A 19,956-nucleotide genomic window follows, 5' to 3' on the forward strand; every position below is an offset into this window, starting at 1 on the left:
CTGCAAGAGGAAGGCATTGATGCTATGGACTGGCCCGCCCGTTCCCCATACCTGAATCTGATTGAGCACATCTGGGACATCATGTCTCGCTCCATCCACCAGCGCCATGTTGCACCACAGACTGTCCAGGAGTTGGGGGATGCTTTAGTCCAGGTCTTGGAGGACATCCCTCAGGAGACCATCTGCCACCTCATCAGGAGCATGCCCAGGCATTGTAGGGAGGTCCTACGGGCATGTGGAGGCCACACACACTACTGAGCCTCATTTTGACTTGTTTTAAGGACATTACATCAAAGTTGGATCAGCCTGTAGTGTGGTTTTCCACTTAGATTTTGAGTGTGATTCCATCCATATCCAGACCTCCATGGGTTGATAAATTTGATTTCCATTGATAATTTTTGTGTGATTTTGTTGTCAGCACATTCAACTATGTAAAGATGAAAGTATTTCATACGATTAGTTCATTCATTCAGAGCTAGGATGTGTAATCTTAGTGTTCCCTTTATTTTTTTGAGTAGTGTATATTCAACAAATGGTTTAATCTTTTTGATACACTATGATATCTTTTGGCCTTATCTTTTGTTGACCATATACAAAACAATCAAACCCATTTACAAACCCATATAGTGAACAATGCAAAATAGACTCCTGTATTGTGAAAAAAAAAGATTAGAGTGGTTATTTGAGCTGCTCTTTAGTTTGGTGTAGTCACTTGAGAGCAAAACATGATCTATGCAGTGCTGTCCTGCGGGGATGAGTAGTGTAGAGCTCTGATGAGACTTCTCATAGGGGGGAATTGGCAAAACTCCTCCCGGCGCACATGTTCTGCGTCCAGCGCATAGGCCTGTTGGATTTGTGTACAGGCGCCCGCCTTTCGGACCACCCTCATGGAGTCTGTTTCTGACTGTTTGAGTGGACACATGCATATTTGTGCCATGCTGGAGGTGATTTTGCAGGGCTCTGGCAGTGCTTCTCCTGCTCCTCCTTGCACAAAGGCGGAGGTAGCGGTCCTGCTGCTGGGCTGTTGGCCTCCTACAGCCTCCTCCACATCTCCTGATGTACTGGCCTGTCTTCTGGTAGCGCCTCCATGCTCTGGACACTACGCTGACAGACACAGCAAACCTTCTTGCCACAGCTCGCACTGATGTGCCATCCAGGATGAGCTGCACTACCTGAGCCACCTGTGTGAGTTGTAGACTCCATCTGATACTATCACTAGAATGAAAGCACCGCCAGCATTAAAAAGTGACCAAAACATCAGCCAGGAAGCATTAAGTGTTCCCTTTATTTTTTTTGAGCAGTGTACTTATTTCATAGCCTTAACATTAAAACCACCTGGTTAATATTTTGTAGGTTGCTCTTCCTTTGTGTTCATTAACCCCTTAAGGACACATTCCATTTTGACCTTAACCCATCAAGGACTCAGGGCGTACCTGTACGTCCTGAGTCCGCTCCCATTCTATAGCGGGTCGGGCCCGGACTCTAACAATGGCCGGGACCTGTGGCTAATAGCGCACGGCACTAATCGCGGTGCCGTGTGCAATTAACCCTTTAGACGCGGCATTCAAAGTTGATCGGCGCATCTAAAGTGCTGCCTGCTAGCTCAGGGGGCTGTTCAGGACCACCTCGGCATCCCGCACCGCTGTAGGACACAAGGAGTGTCCCTTACCTGCCTCCTGGTGTCCGATCACCGAATGACTGCTCAGTGACTGAGATCCAGGCATGAGCAGTCAAGCGGCAGAATCATTGATATATGGTTTCCTATGAGAAACCATTTATCAATGTAAAAGATCAGTGTGTGCAGTTTTATAGCCCCCTATGGGATCTATAACATTGCAAAAAAAAATTGAAAAAAAAAAAGTGAGTAAAGATCATTTAACCCCTTCCTTAATAAAAGTCTGAATCACCCCCCTTTTCCTATTTAATAAAAAAAAAAAAAAACTGTAAATAGAAATAAACATATGTGATATCGCCGCGTGCGGAAATTTCAGAATTTTTTTTATATATCATTAATTAAACCGCACGGTTAATGGTGTGCGCACAAAAAAATTCCAGAGTCCAAAATAGCGTATTTTTGATCACTTTTTATTTCATGAAAAAATTGATAAAAAGTGATCAAAAAGTCTTATCGATATAAGAATGGTACCGCTAAAAACTTCAGATCACGGCGCAAAAAATAAGCCCTCATACCACCCCATACGCAGAAAAATAAAAAAGTTATAGGGGTCAGAAGATGACAATTTTAAACATATAAATTTTCCTGCATGTAGTTATGATTTTTTTCAAACCTACATAAGTAGGGTATCATTTTAACCGTATGGACCTACAGAATAAAGATAAGGTGTCATTTTTACTGAAAAATGTACTGTGTAGAAACGGGAACCCCAAAAGTTACAAAATGGCGGTTTTTCTTCAATTTTGTCACACTGATTTTTTTTCTGTTTCACCATATATTTTTGGGTAAAATGACTGATGTTACTACAACGTAGAATTGGTGGCGCAAAAAATAAGCCATCATTTGGATTTTTAGGTGCAAAAGTGAAAGAGTTATGATTTTTTAAAGGTAAGGAGGAAAAAACGAAAGTGCAAAAATGGAAAAAAGTCCTTAAAGGGGTACTCCGCCCCTAGACATCTTATCCCCTATCCAAAGGATAGGGGATAAGATGTCAGATTGCCAGGGTCCCGCTGCTGGGGACCCCGGGGATCGCTGCTGCAGCACCCCGCTATCATTACTGCGCAGAGCGAGATCGCTCTGCACGTAATGACGGGCAATACAGGGGCCGGAGCATCGTTACGTCAAGGTCCGCCCCCGTCAATACAAGTCTATGGGAAGGGGGCGTGGCGGTCGTCACGCCCCCTCCCATAGACTTGCATTAAGGGGATGGGCCGCGATGTCATGAGGGGTGGAGCCATGACGTCACGCTGCTCCGGCCTCTGTATCACCCGTCATTACGCAAAGAGCGAACTCGCTCTGTGCTGTAATGATAGCTCGGTGCCGCAGCGGCAGCGGGACCCCGGCGATCTAACATCTTATCCCCTACCCTTTGAATAAGGGATAAGATGCCAGGGGCGGAGTACCCCTTTAAGTGGTTTTAAAGGGGCACTCCAGTAGAAAGCTTCTTTTTTTTTTTTCTTTAAATGAACTGGTGTCAGAAATTTTAACAGATTTCTAAATTACTTCTATTTAAAAATCTTAATCCTTTCACTACTTATTAGCAGCTGTATGCTACAGAGTAAATTCTATTATTTTTGAATTTCTTTTTGTCTTGTCCACAGTGCTCTCTGCTGACACCTCTGTCTGTGTCAGGAACTGTCCAGAGCAGCATATGTTTGCTATGGGGATTTTCTCCTGCTCTGGACAGTTCCTGATACGGGCATCAGGTGTCAGCAGAGAGAGCACCGTGGACAAGACAAAAAAGAAATTCAAAAAGAAAATAATTTCCTCTGTAGTGTACAGCTGCTAATAAGAACTGGAAGGGTACAGATTTTTTAATAGAAGTAATTTACAAATCTGTTTAACTTGCTGGCACCGGTTGATTAAAAAAAAAAAAGTTTTCCACCGGAGTACCTCTTTAAGGACAAAGCAAATTTCATTTTTGCGTTTTTGGTTTTTCCTCCTCGCCTTCTAAAATTCATAACTTTTGTATTTTCCATCCACAGACCCATATGAGGGCTTGTTTTTGTGAGACCAATTGTACTTGGTAATGACACCTTTTATTTCACCATAAAATGTATGGCGCAACAAAAAAAATTATTTTGTAGGAAAAGTGAAAAGAAAAAAGCAATTTAGCAAATTTTGGTGGGTTTCATTTTTACGCAGTGCACTTTATGTTACAAATGGCATGTTATATTTATTCTGTGGGTCAATACAATTGAAATGGTGCCCATGTTTGCATGTTTTTTTTATTACTGTACTCCTTAAAAAAAGATCAAACTCTCTAAACAAAATTAGTATGTTTTAAATCACCCTATTCTGACCCCTCTAATTTTCTAATTTTTCTGTATAAGGGGCTGTAGGAGGGCTCATATTTTGCGCCATGATCTGTATATTTTATCGGTACCACTTTTGCTTATATGTGACTTTTTGATCACTTTTTATTTAATATTTTCTGGGATGTGATGAGACCAAAAAGTAGCAATTTCTGACTTTTTTTCTTATACGCTTTTTTTTATGCTTTTTTTGTAAAATGGGGAAAGGGGCCATTTAATTTTTTTATTGGGTGGGGCTTTTACACATTTTCTAAAAACTTTTTCTTCACATTTACTTTTTATTTTTTATGTTCCCATAAGGGACTATTTATAGCAATCATTGGATTGCTAATACTGTTTAGTGCTATGCATAGGCATAGCACTGATCAGTATTATCAGCAATCTGCTTCTCTGGTCTGCTGGAAAGCAGATCAGAGAAGAAGACGCCAGGAGGATGGATGGAGGTAGTTCATGGGATCTCTATCTGCCACCTTGGCTGATCTGATCCCCAGGGCTGTGCCGCGGGCGAACAGATCTGCCCTTAGAAGTGCTGCATTGCCGCAGATGCCATGATCTGTATTTATCACTGCACCTGAGGGGTTAATTGCAGACATCACCACGATCGCTGATGTACACCATTACCGGCTGGTCCCTGGCTGCCGATTGCAGTCAAGATCTGCAGTGCATGATGCGTCATGAACAGGACGTCAATGTACGTCCTTGTGCGTTAAGTACCAGCGCATCAGTATGTACATTTCAGTCCGTTGTCCTTAACACCAATTTTCGTTTTTGCACTTTGGTTTTTTCCTCCTCCCCTTCTAAAAATCATAACACGTTCAATTGTGCACCTACAGACCCATATAAGGGCTTGTTTTTTGCGCCACCAATTGTACTTTGTACTGACATCACTTTTTTTATAACAATCTGTGGCAAAACAAAAAAAAATTATTTGTGGGGTGAAATAAAAAAATTCCATTTTGCTACTTTTTAGGGCTTCCATTTCTATGCAGTGCACTTTTCGGTAAAATAACACCTTATCTTTATTCTGTAGGTCCATACAGTTACAGGGATACCCAATTTATGTAGGTTTTATTTTATTTTACTACTTAAAAAAATTATAACTACATGCACCAAAATTAGTATGTTTAAAATTGTCACCTTCTTTAACTCTTATTTTTCTGCATACGGAGCTATAAGAGAGCTCATTTTTTGCGTGTGATCTGTAGTTTTTATCGGTACCATTTTTGTTTTAATGGGACTTTTTTTATCGCTTTTTATGAATTTTTTTTATTGTATATGAAGTGACCAAAAATGCACAATTTTGGACTTTGATATTTTTTACATGTACGCCATCAACCGTGCAGTTTAGCTAATCTTATATTTTAACAGTTTGGACATTTACGCACACGGTGGTACCACATATGATTATTACTTTTATTATTACATTATTCTATTTGAAAAATGGGAAATGGGGGGTGATTCAAACTTTCATTAGGGGAGGGGCTTATTCACATTTATTGACATTTTTTCTTTACACTTTTAACTTTTTTGAGTCCCCATAGGAGGCTGTAACATGCAATCTTTTGATTGCATTTACTGATCAATGTTATGCCATAGCATTGATCAGTGTTATGCCATAGCATTGATCAGGCTGCTCCAGCCTGCTGAAGTTTCCTGAATCAGCAGATCACCGATCGGACGGCGAGGAGGCAGGTAAGGGCTCTTCCGCCGTCCTCTCAGCTGATCGGGACATCGTCATTTCCTCGCGATGTCCGGTATGCTTTCACGATGTCCGGCATGCTTTCACTTCCGGTATGCTTTCACTTTAATTTTAGACGCATCTAAAGGGTTAATGCTGGGCATCGGCCCGATCGGTGATGCCCAGCATTAATCCTGGGTCATGGCTGCTGAGCGTGTTTTAAACGCCGGTAACGGGACCAAGGCATACATGTACGCCCTGCGTCCGCACTAGGTTAAGGTGTCCTTAAAGGGATACTCTGGTGACATTTTTTTTTTTCCTATCAAGCGGTTCCAGAAAGTTAAACAAGTTTGTAAATGACTTTTATTAAAAATCTTAATCCTTCCAGTACTTATCAGCTGCTGTATGTTCCAGAGGAATTGAGTTGTTCTTTTCTGTCTGACCACAGTGCTCTCTGCTGAAACCTCTGTCCCTGTTAGGAACTGTCTAGAGCAGGAGCAAATCCCCATAGCAAACCTCTCCTACTCTGGACAGTTGCTAACATGGAGAGAGGTGTCAGCAGAGAGCACTGTGATCAGACAGAAAAGAACAACTCAACTGCCTCCTAGCATACAGCAGCTGATAAGTACAGGAATAATTAAAGAGTACCTGTCATCAAATAAACTACTCTAAACTTACTCAGGCTATGTTCCCTAACTATCCTAACACCCCTTCTGCCCTTAAAAATGTTTTTGGAGCTTTAAAAAGCTCTGTATCATACCTCCATTATTGCTCACAGAGTGTGAGCTGCCGGCAGGAGGAAGTGGGCGCTTCCCAACAGGCGCAACATCACTGAAGCCTGCTGGGGGACTGCTTCTGCCTTTTCATCGCTGCTGTCTCCCTGTAGGTAAAACTAATGCTGTGAAGAACAGAAGATCTTTCTGTGCAGCTGTCAGTCAGGCAGGTTCAGCCCAGCATTCTTCTTTGGGCTCCAGCGCTGCACTGAGCCTCAGCCGACTCTCATTGAGCGAGAGCTGTGCCTCGCTCACTTCCATAGTTCAGACTCCTGTCAGGCCGGGAGGAGACCGAACTCACTGTATATATTGCAGCACGGATCAGAACAGCACCACCTAGTGGTTGTTTTTTAAATCACAGTTTAAACATATTTCTTTGAATAATTTTTAAATAAAGTGAATGGGAAAGTGTCTGGAAATTACATAAAGATCACTATATTAAAAGTTTTACTTGGTGACAGGTACTCTTTAGAAATTTTTTTAACAGAAGTAATTTACAAATCTGTTTAACTTTCTGGCACCAGTTAAGTTAAAAAAAAAATAGTTTTCCACTGGAGTGCCCCTTTAAGGTTAAGCATGGACTTCACAACATTTCTAAGTGTCTTGGCACCAAGGCTTAAAGGGGTACTACCGTGCTGACAACTTATCCCCTATCTAAAGGATAGGGGATAAGTTGCCTGATCGCGCGGGGTCCCGTCGCTGGGTACCCCCGCAATCTCACACACAGCACCCCACTCTCATCAGGCCCCGGAGCAAACATCCACTCCGGGTCTGATGACGGGCCGGTGATCGTGACGTCACAGCTCCGCCCCCGTGTGATGTCACGCTCCGCCCCCTCAATGCAAGTCTACGGCAGGGGACGAGACAGCTGTCTCGCCCCCTGCCATAGACTTACATTGAGGGGGCGGATACTCCGGCCCCGTGATCGGCAGTCATCAGACCCGGATCGATGTTTGCTCCAGGGCCTGATGAGAGTGGGGTGCTGCGTGCGAGATCGCGGGGGTCCCCAGCGGTGGGACCCCGCGCGATCAGGCAACTTATGCCCTATCCTTTAGATAGGGGAAAAGTTGTCAGCACGGTAGTACCCCTTTAAGCAGCAGATCGGATTTGTCTCTCTGGCACATCTCACAAATGCTCAAAGGGATATAGGTTTGTAGGCCAAGTCAGTTCCGTGAACTCTTTGTCATGTTTCTTGTACCCTTCCTGAACACTGTTTGTAGTGTGACAGGGCCCATTATGCGCCTCTAAGAGGCCACTGCTATTTGGAAATACTATTGCTATGAAGAGGCTTACTTGTCTGCAAAAATGTTTATATAAGTGCTTGTGTAAAAGTAACATCCACATGAATGCCAGGCACCAAGATTTCCCGACAGATCATTGCCTAGACCAGTGGTTTCCAAACTTTTAGAAACCACGATTTTCAGTCCGTGTCAAAAATCTGACATGCTGAGAAAATGACCAAATCATAGTCACTAGCTGACTACGATCGCATCTGCAGCCCCATAATAGTTAATGGGCCCGTACATGTCCGTGCACAGATACGATGTCAGCCGATTTGAGCTTCTGAAATCGTATCTGTGCAGCGGACACTCAAATCGTGGTGTGAATGCAGCCTAAGCAATGTAGTGGACAGGGGTCACATATGAAGAAAGTTAGTGTGCACTGTGGGTTTTGACACACTTATATTACCAGGGCACCCTGGTTGGGAAACACTGGTCTATGTAGAGGACAGGAGCTTCTTCGAGGTCCTGTACAGAACACGCAATGTCCTAAAAAGTAACATGGAGTCGCCCTCACCTGATGTTCAAAGGAGCAGGTAACCCTGGTACAGGTAAAGTGTACAGAACATGTAATACCTCCTGTACTGTAGGGGGCGCTACCAGACAGCAGTCAGTGCATACACTTCAGTAATACAGGTGTTTTACCAGTAAATTGCCCATTCTGATTGTTTGGTTCTTCCAGCCATTGACATGTTTCACAGATCTGGACTGTCCATAGCATTGTATGTTGAGTCTGGTTTCAAGTTACAATGGTCCAGAAAATACCATTGTATGTTGAAACTATTGTATGTTGAGGCCATTGTAAGTTGAGGGATCACTGTAATTTCTGATTTATCAACCACTGTGGGATTGAACTGGATGGGTTAACCTTTGCTACCTCGATGCATCAATGAGCAATGGACCTCCATAACTCACACATACATTCACATCTTGGCCCTTGTTCCCGTTGCTCAGATCTTTACAAATGGTATGTTTTTTTTTCATAGCTATCATCACTGTAGAAGGTTTTCAGATTTTACAATTAATATATCATTTTTATATATACTGCCTAACTGCATGGAGAAGGGGGGGGGGGCAGGTCAATGGCTACTGGTCCCCCCTTTTTGTAACAAGGAAATGAGAATTTAGGCAGATAAAGCAGCATAAAAAACATCATGTACCAGCAAAGAATTTCTAGGACTATTATCTATTATCTTCGAGCCTCCAGATTGTCCCATCCCTGTTGTATGAGAATTAGGTCATGTAACAGAATTGGAAGTTCTGCTCTGGCAGCATTCTATGCTAATCCAGTCAGTAAGAAGTTAATAGAAGCAGCAGATGTCACCCAGAAGAGACATGTTGGGCACAGGCCTCATACGTGGAGGTGGTTTCTATCTTTAGGGCACAAGCAGTTTATTTTCCAGAACTCTCCCAAATATTAAAACTCCTCAATGAAAAATAGTGTTGGAGGCTGAATAGATATGATAGCAATTCTAAAGTGCTGCTCTACTGGGATGATCACATTACTCTGTTCATCTATCTATATACAGTCATGGCCGTAAATGTTGGCACCCCTCTAGAAAATGAAGTATTTCTCACAGAAAAGGATTGCAGTAACACATGTTTTGCTATACACATGTTTATTCCCTTTGTGAGTATTGTAACTAAACCAAAAAAGGAGGAAGAAAAAGCAAATTGAACATAATGTCATATCAAACCCCAAAAATGGTCTGGACAAAATTATTGGCACCCTTTCAAAATGGTGGAAAAATAAGATTGTTTCAAGCATGTGATGCCCCTTTAAACTCACCTGGGGCAAGTAACAGGTGTGGGCAATAGAAACATCACATCTGAATACAGGTAAAAAGGAGAGAAGTTCACTTAGTCTTTGCATTGTGTTTCTGTGTGCCACACTAAGCATGGACAACAGAAAGAGGAGAAGAGAACTGTCTGAGGACTGAGAACCAAAATTGTAGAAAATTTTCAACAATCCCAAGGTTACAAGTCCATCTATAGAAATCTTTATTTGCCTTTGTCCACAGTGCGCAACGTTATCAAGAAGTTTGCAACCCATGGCACTGTAGCTAATCTCCCTGGGCGTGGACGGAAGAGAAAAATTGATGAAAGGTGTGAACACAGGATAGTCCGGATGGTGGATAAGCAGCCCCAAACAAGTACCAAAGATATTCAAGCTGTCCTGCAGGCTCAGGGAGCATCAGTGTCAGTGAAAACTATCCGTCGACATTTAAATGAAGCGAAACGATATGGCAGGAGACCCAGGAGGACCCCACTGCTGACACAGAGGCATAAAAAAGCAAGACTTAATTTTGCCAAAATGAACTTGAGTAAGCCAAAATCCTTCTGGTAAAATGTCTTGTGGACAGATGAGACCAAGATAGAGCTTTTTTGTAAAACACATCATTCTACTGTTTACCGAAAACGGAATAAGGTGGAGTTCAATGATGTTTTGGGGTTGTCTTGCTGCCTCTGGCACTGGGTGCTTGAATGTGTGCAAGGTATCATGAAATCTGAGGATTACCAACAGATTTTGGGTCGCAATGTACAGCCCAGTGTCAGGAAGCTGGGTTTGCGTCGGAGATCTTGGGTCTTCCAGCAGGACAATGACCCCAAACATATGTCAAAAAGCCCCCAGAAATGGATGGCAACAAAGTGCTGGAGAGTTCTGAAGTGGCCAGCAATGAGTCCAGATCTAAATCCCATTGAACACCTGTGGAGAGATCTTAAAATTGCTGTTGGGAAAAGGCGCCTTCCAATAAGAGAGACCTGGAGCAGTTTGCAGAGGAAGAGTGGTCTAACATTCCGGCTGAGAGGTGTAAGAAGCTTATTGATGGTTATAGGAAGCGACTGATTTCAGTTATTTTTTCCAAAGGGTGTGCAACCAAATATTAAGTTAAGGGTGCCAATAATTTTGTCCTGACCATTTTTGCTTTTTGTCCTCCCTTTTTTGGTTTAGTTCCAATACACACAAAGGGGGACATGTATCAAAGATTTTACCCCTGTTTTGTGTGTATTTTTTTCCGCAAAATTTTGCGCAAGCCCTTTTTTTGCGCAATTTTTTTGCGCACGTTTTGGTAGAGCATGTCCTCCAGATGTGGCTGAATCAGGGTACCTTGGAGTGACATCTATAGTACACATGGATTTATTAACTGCGTACTTTTTTTTTACACCAAAAATTTTGCCGCAAGAGCTGTTTTTTTTTTGCGCAAATATAAGCCATCTTGGACTTAACGTAGCAAGATGCTCTAAATCATTGATTCTATTTTCCAAAGAGTGGATTGAGGAGATTACTATATTTACCCGCAATTTATGAAGCTCATTGCGCTTGATTGATAAATTTAGCGCTTCTGCTCATAATTTAGAATTCGGGAAAAGGGGTAAACTGCTTCTACGATACACAAATAATGATACATGTCCCCCAAAGGGAATAAACATGTGTATAGCAAAACCTGTGTTACTGCAATCCTTTTTTGTCAGAAATACTTCATTTTCTAGAAAAATTTCAGGGGTGCCAACATTTACGGCTATGACTGTATCTATCTATCTATGTATCTACCTGTTTTCAGTATTTCAGTGATCTTCAACACTTAAAAAAAAAAAAAGCAACATCACATGCTTTTAATGGCATTTAGGCAAGGTTCGCAGCATGTTTGTTACGCCGAGCGCTCCGGGTCCCCGCTCCTCCCCGGAGCGCTCGCTTCACTCTCGCTACCGCAGCGCTCCGGGCAGCTCCACTAACCCGGTACGCTGCGATACCGTCTCCAGCCGGGATGCGATTCGCGATGCGGGTGGCGCCCGCTCGCGATGCGCATCCCGGCTCCCGTACCTGACTCGCTCTCCGTCTGTCCTGTCCCGGCGCGCGCGGCCCCGCTCCCTAGGGCGCGCGCGCGCCGGGTCTCTGCGATTTAAAGGGCCACTGCGCCGCTGATTGGCGCAGTGGTTCCAATTAGTGTGTTCACCTGTGCACTCCCTATTTATACCTCACTTCCCCTTCACTCCCTCGCCGGATCTTGTTGCCATTGTGCCAGTGAAAGCGTTTCCTTGTGTGTTCCTAGCCTGTGTTCCAGACCTCCTGCCGTTGCCCCCGACTACGATCCTTGCTGCCTGCCCCGACCTTCTGCTACGTCCGACCTTGCTTCTGTCTACTCCCTTGTACCGCGCCTATCTTCAGCAGTCAGAGAGGTTGAGCCGTTGCTAGTGGATACGACCTGGTCACTACCGCCGCAGCAAGACCATCCCGCTTTGCGGCGGGCTCTGGTGAAAACCAGTAGTGACTTAGAACCGATCCACTAGCACGGTCCACGCCAATCCCTCTCTGGCACAGAGGATCCACTACCTGCCAGCCGGCATCGTGACAGTAGATCCGGCCATGGATCCCGCTGAAGTTCCTCTGCCAGTTGTCGCCGACCTCACCACGGTGGTCACCCAGCAGTCACAACAGATAGCGCAACAAGGCCAACAGCTGTCTCAACTGACCGTGATGCTACAGCAGCTACTACCACAGCTTCAGCAATCATCTCCTCCGCCAGCTCCTGCACCTCCTCCGCAGCGAGTGGCCGCTTCTGGTCTACGACTATCCTTGCCGGATAAATTTGATGGGGACTCTAAATTTTGCCGTGGCTTTCTTTCCCAATGTTCCCTGCACTTGGAGATGATGTCGGACCAGTTTCCTACTGAAAGGTCTAAGGTGGCTTTCGTAGTCAGCCTTCTGTCTGGAAAAGCTCTGTCATGGGCCACACCGCTCTGGGACCGCAATGACCCCGTCACTGCCTCTATACACTCCTTCCTCTCGGAAATTCGAAGTGTCTTTGAGGAACCTGCCCGAGCCTCTTCTGCTGAGACTGCCCTGTTGAACCTGGTCCAGGGTAATTCTTCCGTTGGCGAGTACGCCGTACAATTCCGTACTCTTGCTTCAGAATTATCCTGGAATAATGAGGCCCTCTGCGCGACCTTTAAAAAAGGCCTATCCAGCAACATTAAAGATGTTCTGGCCGCACGAGAAATCCCTGCTAACCTACATGAACTCATTCATCTAGCCACTCGCATTGACATGCGTTTTTCCGAAAGGCGTCAGGAGCTCCGCCAGGATATGGACTTTGTTCGCACAAGGCGTTTTTTCTCCCCGGCTCCTCTCTCCTCTGGTCCCCTGCAATCCGTTCCTGTGCCTCCCGCCGTGGAGGCTATGCAGGTCGACCGGTCTCGCCTGACACCTCAAGAGAGGACACAACGCCGCATGGAGAATCTCTGCCTGTACTGTGCCAGTACCGAACACTTCCTGAAGGATTGTCCTATCCGTCCTCCCTGCCTGGAAAGACGTACGCTGACTCCGCACAAAGGTGAGACAGTCCTTGATGTCTACTCTGCTTCTCCACGTCTTACTGTGTCTGTGCGGATATCTGCCTCTGCCTTCTCCTTCTCTACTATGGCCTTCTTGGATTCCGGATCTGCAGGAAATTTTATTTTGGCCTCTCTCGTCAACAAGTTCAACATCCCGGTGACCAGTCTCGCCAGACCCCTCTACATCAATTGTGTAAACAATGAAAGATTGGACTGTACCATACGTTTCCGCACGGAGCCCCTTCTAATGTGCATCGGACCTCATCACGAGAAGATTGAATTTTTGGTCCTCCCCAATTGCACTTCCGAAATTCTCCTTGGACTACCCTGGCTTCAACTCCATTCCCCAACCCTGGATTGGTCCACTGGGGAAATCAAGAGTTGGGGGCCCTCTTGTTTCAAGGACTGCCTAAAACCGGTTCCCAGTACCCCTGGCCGTGACTCTGTGGTTCCCCCTGTAACCGGTCTCCCTAAGGCCTATATGGACTTTGCGGATGTTTTTTGCAAAAAACAAGCTGACACTCTACCTCCTCACAGGCCTTATGATTGTCCTATTGACCTCCTCCCGGGCACTACTCCACCCCGGGGCAGAATTTATCCTCTGTCCGCCCCAGAGACTCTTGCTATGCCTGAGTACATCCAGGAAAATTTAAAAAAGGGCTTTATCCGTAAATCCTCCTCTCCTGCCGGAGCCGGATTTTTCTTTGTGTCCAAAAAAGATGGCTCTCTACGTCCTTGCATTGACTACCGCGGTCTTAATAAAATCACGGTAAAGAACCGCTACCCCCTACCCCTCATCTCTGAACTCTTTGATCGCCTCCAAGGTGCCCACATCTTTACCAAACTGGACTTAAGAGGTGCTTATAATCTCATCCGCATCAGAGAGGGGGATGAATGGAAAACGGCATTTAACACTAGAGATGGACACTTTGAGTATCTGGTCATGCCCTTTGGCCTGTGCAACGCCCCTGCCGTCTTCCAAGACTTTGTTAATGAAATTTTTTGTGATCTCTTATACTCCTGTGTTGTTGTATATCTGGACGATATCCTGATTTTTTCTGCCAATCTAGAAGAACACCGCCAGCATGTCCGTATGGTTCTTCAGAGACTTCGTGACAATCAACTTTATGCCAAGATAGAGAAATGTCTGTTTGAATGCCAATCTCTTCCTTTCCTAGGATACTTGGTCTCTGGCCAGGGACTACAAATGGATCCAGACAAACTCTCTGCCGTCTTAGATTGGCCACGCCCCTCCGGACTCCGTGCTATCCAACGTTTTTTGGGGTTCGCCAATTATTACAGGCAATTTATTCCACATTTTTCTACCGTTGTGGCTCCTATCGTGGCTTTAACCAAAAAAAATGCCAATCCCAAGTCTTGGCCTCCTCAAGCGGAAGACGCCTTTAAACGGCTCAAGTCTGCCTTTTCTTCGGCTCCCGTGCTCTCCAGACCTGACCCATCTAAACCCTTCCTATTGGAGGTTGATGCCTCCTCTGTAGGAGCTGGAGCGGTCCTTCTACAAAAAAATTCTTCCGGGCATGCTGTTACTTGTGGTTTTTTTTCTAGGACCTTCTCTCCGGCGGAGAGGAACTACTCCATCGGGGATCGAGAGCTTCTAGCCATTAAATTAGCACTTGAGGAATGGAGGCATCTGCTGGAGGGATCAAGATTTCCAGTTATTATTTACACCGATCACAAGAACCTCTCCTATCTCCAGTCTGCCCAACGGCTGAATCCTCGCCAGGCCAGGTGGTCTCTGTTCTTTGCCCGATTTAATTTTGAAATTCACTTTCGGCCTGCCGATAAGAACATTAGGGCCGATGCTCTCTCTCGTTCCTCGGATGCCTCGGAAGTTGAACTCTCTCCGCAACACATCATTCCTCCTGACTGCCTGATTTCCACTTCTCCAGCCTCCATCAGGCAAACTCCTCCAGGAAAGACCTTCGTCTCTCCACGCCAACGCCTCGGAATCCTCAAATGGGGTCACTCCTCCCATCTCGCAGGTCATGCAGGCATCAAGAAATCTGTGCAACTCATCTCTCGCTTCTATTGGTGGCCGACTCTGGAGACGGATGTCGTGGACTTTGTGCGAGCCTGCACTGTCTGTGCCCGGGATAAGACTCCTCGCCAGAAGCCCGCTGGTTATCTTCATCCTCTGCCTGTCCCCGAACAGCCTTGGTCTCTGATTGGTATGGATTTTATTACAGACCTACCCCCATCCCGTGGCAACACTGTTGTTTGGGTGGTCGTTGATCGATTCTCCAAAATGGCACATTTCATCCCTCTTCCTGGTCTTCCTTCAGCGCCTCAGTTGGCTAAACAATTTTTTGTACACATTTTTCGTCTTCACGGGTTGCCCACACAGATAGTCTCGGATAGAGGCGTCCAATTCGTGTCAAAATTCTGGAGGGCTCTCTGTAAACAACTCAAGATTAAATTAAACTTTTCTTCTGCATATCATCCTCAATCCAATGGACAAGTAGAAAGAATTAACCAGGTCTTGGGTGATTATTTACGACATTTTGTTTCCTCCCGCCAGGATGATTGGGCAGATCTTCTACCATGGGCCGAATTCTCGTATAACTTTAGAGTCTCTGAATCTTCTTCCAAATCCCCATTTTTCGTGGTGTACGGCCGTCACCCTCTTCCCCCCCTCCCTACTCCCTTGCCCTCTGGTTTGCCCGCTGTAGATGAAGTGACTCGTGATCTTTCCACCATATGGAAAGAGACCCAAAATTCTCTTTTACAGGCTTCATCTCGCATGAAAAAATTTGCCGATAAGAAAAGAAGAGCTCCCCCCATTTTTGCTCCCGGAGACAAGGTATGGCTCTCCGCTAAATATGTCCGCTTTCGTGTCCCCAGTTACAAACTGGGTCCACGCTATCTTGGTCCTTTCAAAGTCTTGTGCCAAATTAATCCTGTCTCTTACAAACTTCTTCTTCCTCCTTCTCTCCGTATTCCTAATGCCTTTCATGTCTCTCTTCTCAAACCACTCATCATCAACCGTTTCTCTCCCAAGTTAGTTTCTCCCACTCCTGTCTCCGGTTCTTCTGACGTCTTCTCAGTGAAAGAGATACTGGCCTCCAAGACGGTCAGAGGAAAAAGGTTCTTTTTGGTGGATTGGGAGGGCTGTGGACCTGAAGAGAGATCCTGGGAACCTGAGGACAACATCCTAGACAAAAGTCTGCTCCTCAGGTTCTCAGGCTCTAAGAAGAGGGGGAGACCCAAGGGGGGGGGGTACTGTTACGCCGAGCGCTCCGGGTCCCCGCTCCTCCCCGGAGCGCTCGCTTCACTCTCGCTACCGCAGCGCTCCGGGCAGCTCCACTAACCCGGTGCGCTGCGATACCGTCTCCAGCCGGGATGCGATTCGCGATGCGGGTGGCGCCCGCTCGCGATGCGCATCCCGGCTCCCGTACCTGACTCGCTCTCCGTCTGTCCTGTCCCGGCGCGCGCGGCCCCGCTCCCTAGGGCGCGCGCGCGCCGGGTCTCTGCGATTTAAAGGGCCACTGCGCCGCTGATTGGCGCAGTGGTTCCAATTAGTGTGTTCACCTGTGCACTCCCTATTTATACCTCACTTCCCCTTCACTCCCTCGCCGGATCTTGTTGCCATTGTGCCAGTGAAAGCGTTTCCTTGTGTGTTCCTAGCCTGTGTTCCAGACCTCCTGCCGTTGCCCCCGACTACGATCCTTGCTGCCTGCCCCGACCTTCTGCTACGTCCGACCTTGCTTCTGTCTACTCCCTTGTACCGCGCCTATCTTCAGCAGTCAGAGAGGTTGAGCCGTTGCTAGTGGATACGACCTGGTCACTACCGCCGCAGCAAGACCATCCCGCTTTGCGGCGGGCTCTGGTGAAAACCAGTAGTGACTTAGAACCGATCCACTAGCACGGTCCACGCCAATCCCTCTCTGGCACAGAGGATCCACTACCTGCCAGCCGGCATCGTGACAATGTTTTAGCATCTTGTTGAAAAATACTATTTTTTGAGTATGTTTCCCAACAATGGTGCATCCAGCTGTTGCAAAACTACAACTCTCAGCATGCCTGGACAGTCTTTGTGGTGGTGCCCAGGTTTTTGTCAGCCCTTGCCAATAATGATTGACCATCTTTAAAAAACAAAACAGAGAAAAAACTGTTTTACTTACCTCTGCCTGTGCTCCATGGTTAAAGGGGTACTCCGGTAAAAAAAACATTTTTTTTTGTTTCTAAATCAACTGGTTCCAGAATGTTTAACAGATTTGTAAATTACTTCTATTTAAACATCTTAATCCTTCCAGTACTTATCAGCTGCTGTATGCTCCACAGAAAGTTATTTTCTTTTCTGTCTGTCCACAGTGTTCTCTGCTGACACCTCTGTCTGTCTCAGGAACTGTCAAGAGCAGGAGCAAATCCCCATAGCAAACCTATCCTGCTCTGGACAGTTCCTGACATGGACAGAGGTGTCAGCAGAGAGCACTGTGGTCAGACAGAACTTCCTCTGTAGTATACAGCAGCTGATAAGTACTGGAAGATTAAGATTTTAAAATAGATTAAGATTTTGAAATAGAAGTAATTTACATTTAACTTTCTGGCGCCAGTTGATTTAAAAAAAATAGTTTTTCACCGGAGTACCCCTTTAAAGAAACAGTGGATATCAGGTGACTGCTGCAGCCAATCTGGGGCCTCAGCAGTGATGCTTCATACTCAGGAGTATGGAGCGACACCACTGAGACTGCTGATTGGCTGCGGCAGTAACGGGACACCAGAGTGCTAACCTGGGACCACCACTGCTAAAGGCCGAAGCGTTGACTAAGACATCCAGTGTTTGTTCATTTGTTTTTTTTAAAACATGTGAGGACACTTATGACTGTGACACACAGGGGAGAGATGAGGGTACACTTATGACTGTGAAACACAGGGGGGAGATGAGAGGGACACTCATAACTGTGACACAAGAGGCAAAAAGAGAGGGACACTTATAACTGTGACACAAGAGGGAAAAAGAGAGGGACACTTATAACTATGACACACAGGTGGGAGATGAGGGGACACTAATAACTGTGACACACAGGTGGGAGATGAGGGACAATAATAACTGTGACACACAGGTGTGAGATGAGGGGACAATAATAACTATGACACACAGGTGGGAGATGAGGGGACACTAATAACTGTGACACACAGGTGGGAGATGAGGGGATGAGGGGACACTAATAACTGTGACACACAGGTGGGATATGTGGGGACAATAACTGTGACACACAGGTGGGAGATGAGGGGACAATAATAACTGTGACACACAGGTGCGAGATGAGGGGACAATAATAACTGTGACACACAGGTGGGAGATGAGGGGACACTAATAACTGTGACACACAGGTGGGATATGAGGGGACAATAACTGTGACACACAGGTGGGAGATGAGGGGACAATAATAACTGTGACACACAGGTGGGAGATGAGGGGACAATAATAACTGTGACACACAGGTGTGAGATGAGGGGAAACTAATAACTGTGACACAGGGGGAGATGAGGGGACACTAATAACTGTGACACACAGGGGGAGATGAGGGGACACTAATGACTGTAACACAAGGAGAGATGAAGGGAAATTTATGAATATGAAACAAGGGACACCAATGTCTGAGATAAGGGGCACTAATGACTGATAATAAGACGTTGCATAATGTACAATTGTGTGGCGTAATGTTACATGATGTGCGGCATCCTGGCTTCTAACATTTTTTTTGCTGGCTACTAGATTTATAACAAATTTGTCAAGCCCTGATTTATTAAATTATTGTGTCATAAATCTGGTGCACTTTAGTTATCTAACTTTATACCACCTATTAGTTGTCTTACTTTCTGCCAAAAATTGGAGCCAAAATGTCACATTCCAAGCAACACTCCCTTGCTGAGCTGCGCCCCCTTGTCAAGTGAGGTGCAAACAATCTCTAAACACATAAAAGTGTCTAAAACACATAATGGTGATGGCAAGGCATGTACATTATCTGGCGATATAATGTGCACCAGAATTTTGGCACATTTGCAATAACACATCCGCCCCATAATATGTTTCAGTACATGCATTGTTTGGTGTCTTTTTTCTTTTTCTTGTATGCAGCACTTTGCCTGGGACAAATGATGTGATTCATTGATAATTCCTCTTTAAATCAAATGGTGTATAAAATGCCACAAAAAAAAAAAAAATGTAATAAATCACAACGCAATGGGTTAAAGAGGACCACGAAAAATACCATAACTAGAGCATGCTGCATTAAAAAAAATGAAAAAACACCACAAAAGTGAAGAAAAAGAATACAAAAACATTGCTTGTGGTGCGTTCTATATTTCCCTATTGACGTTCAGCTAAAAGTATGTCTGTAAAAACAATAACACTCAAAAAAAATGATGCATTATTTCCTAATACTGCTATATATATATATATATATATATATATATATATCTACACGATACAAAGTGACTGCTATCAGTTTGCATTCGTTTTTTTATACGTCTCTCACTAACCACAAAAAAAAAAACTGATCATGATGGGACAGATAAAAACGGATTCACTTGGGGGTGAAGTCTATTGTTTTTTTTCGCACCAATAAACAAAACACTTAAAAAAAATGCTGCATTTTTTCCTAATACCGCTATATATACGATACAAAGTGACTGCTGTCAGTTTGCATTATACGTTTTTCACTGACCACAAAAAAAAAAATGATCATGATGGGACAGATAAAAACTGATTCACTTGGGGTGAAGTCTATTCTTTTTTTCGCACCAATAAACAAAACACTTTAAAAAATGCTGCATTTTTTCCTAATACCGCTATATATACGATACAAAGTGACTGCTGTCAGTTTGCATAATACGTTTCTCACTGACCACAAAAAAAAAAAAAAAAAAAAAATGA

General features: G+C 44.9%; 1 protein-coding gene and 1 long non-coding RNA gene across 2 annotated transcripts in view; one reads left to right on the forward strand and one right to left on the reverse strand.

The window, feature by feature from the left end:
- TMEM116 (transmembrane protein 116) overlaps positions 1-19,956 on the reverse strand; it is a 56,418-nt gene that overhangs the window by 35,423 nt on the left and 1,039 nt on the right. The window lies entirely within an intron of this gene.
- Positions 1-19,956, forward strand: part of LOC130285227 (uncharacterized) — a 52,413-nt gene that overhangs the window by 21,360 nt on the left and 11,097 nt on the right. The window lies entirely within an intron of this gene.

This window comes from Hyla sarda, chromosome 1 (assembly GCF_029499605.1).
Source record: "Hyla sarda isolate aHylSar1 chromosome 1, aHylSar1.hap1, whole genome shotgun sequence".
In the NCBI taxonomy this organism is placed as follows: domain Eukaryota; kingdom Metazoa; phylum Chordata; class Amphibia; order Anura; family Hylidae; genus Hyla; species Hyla sarda.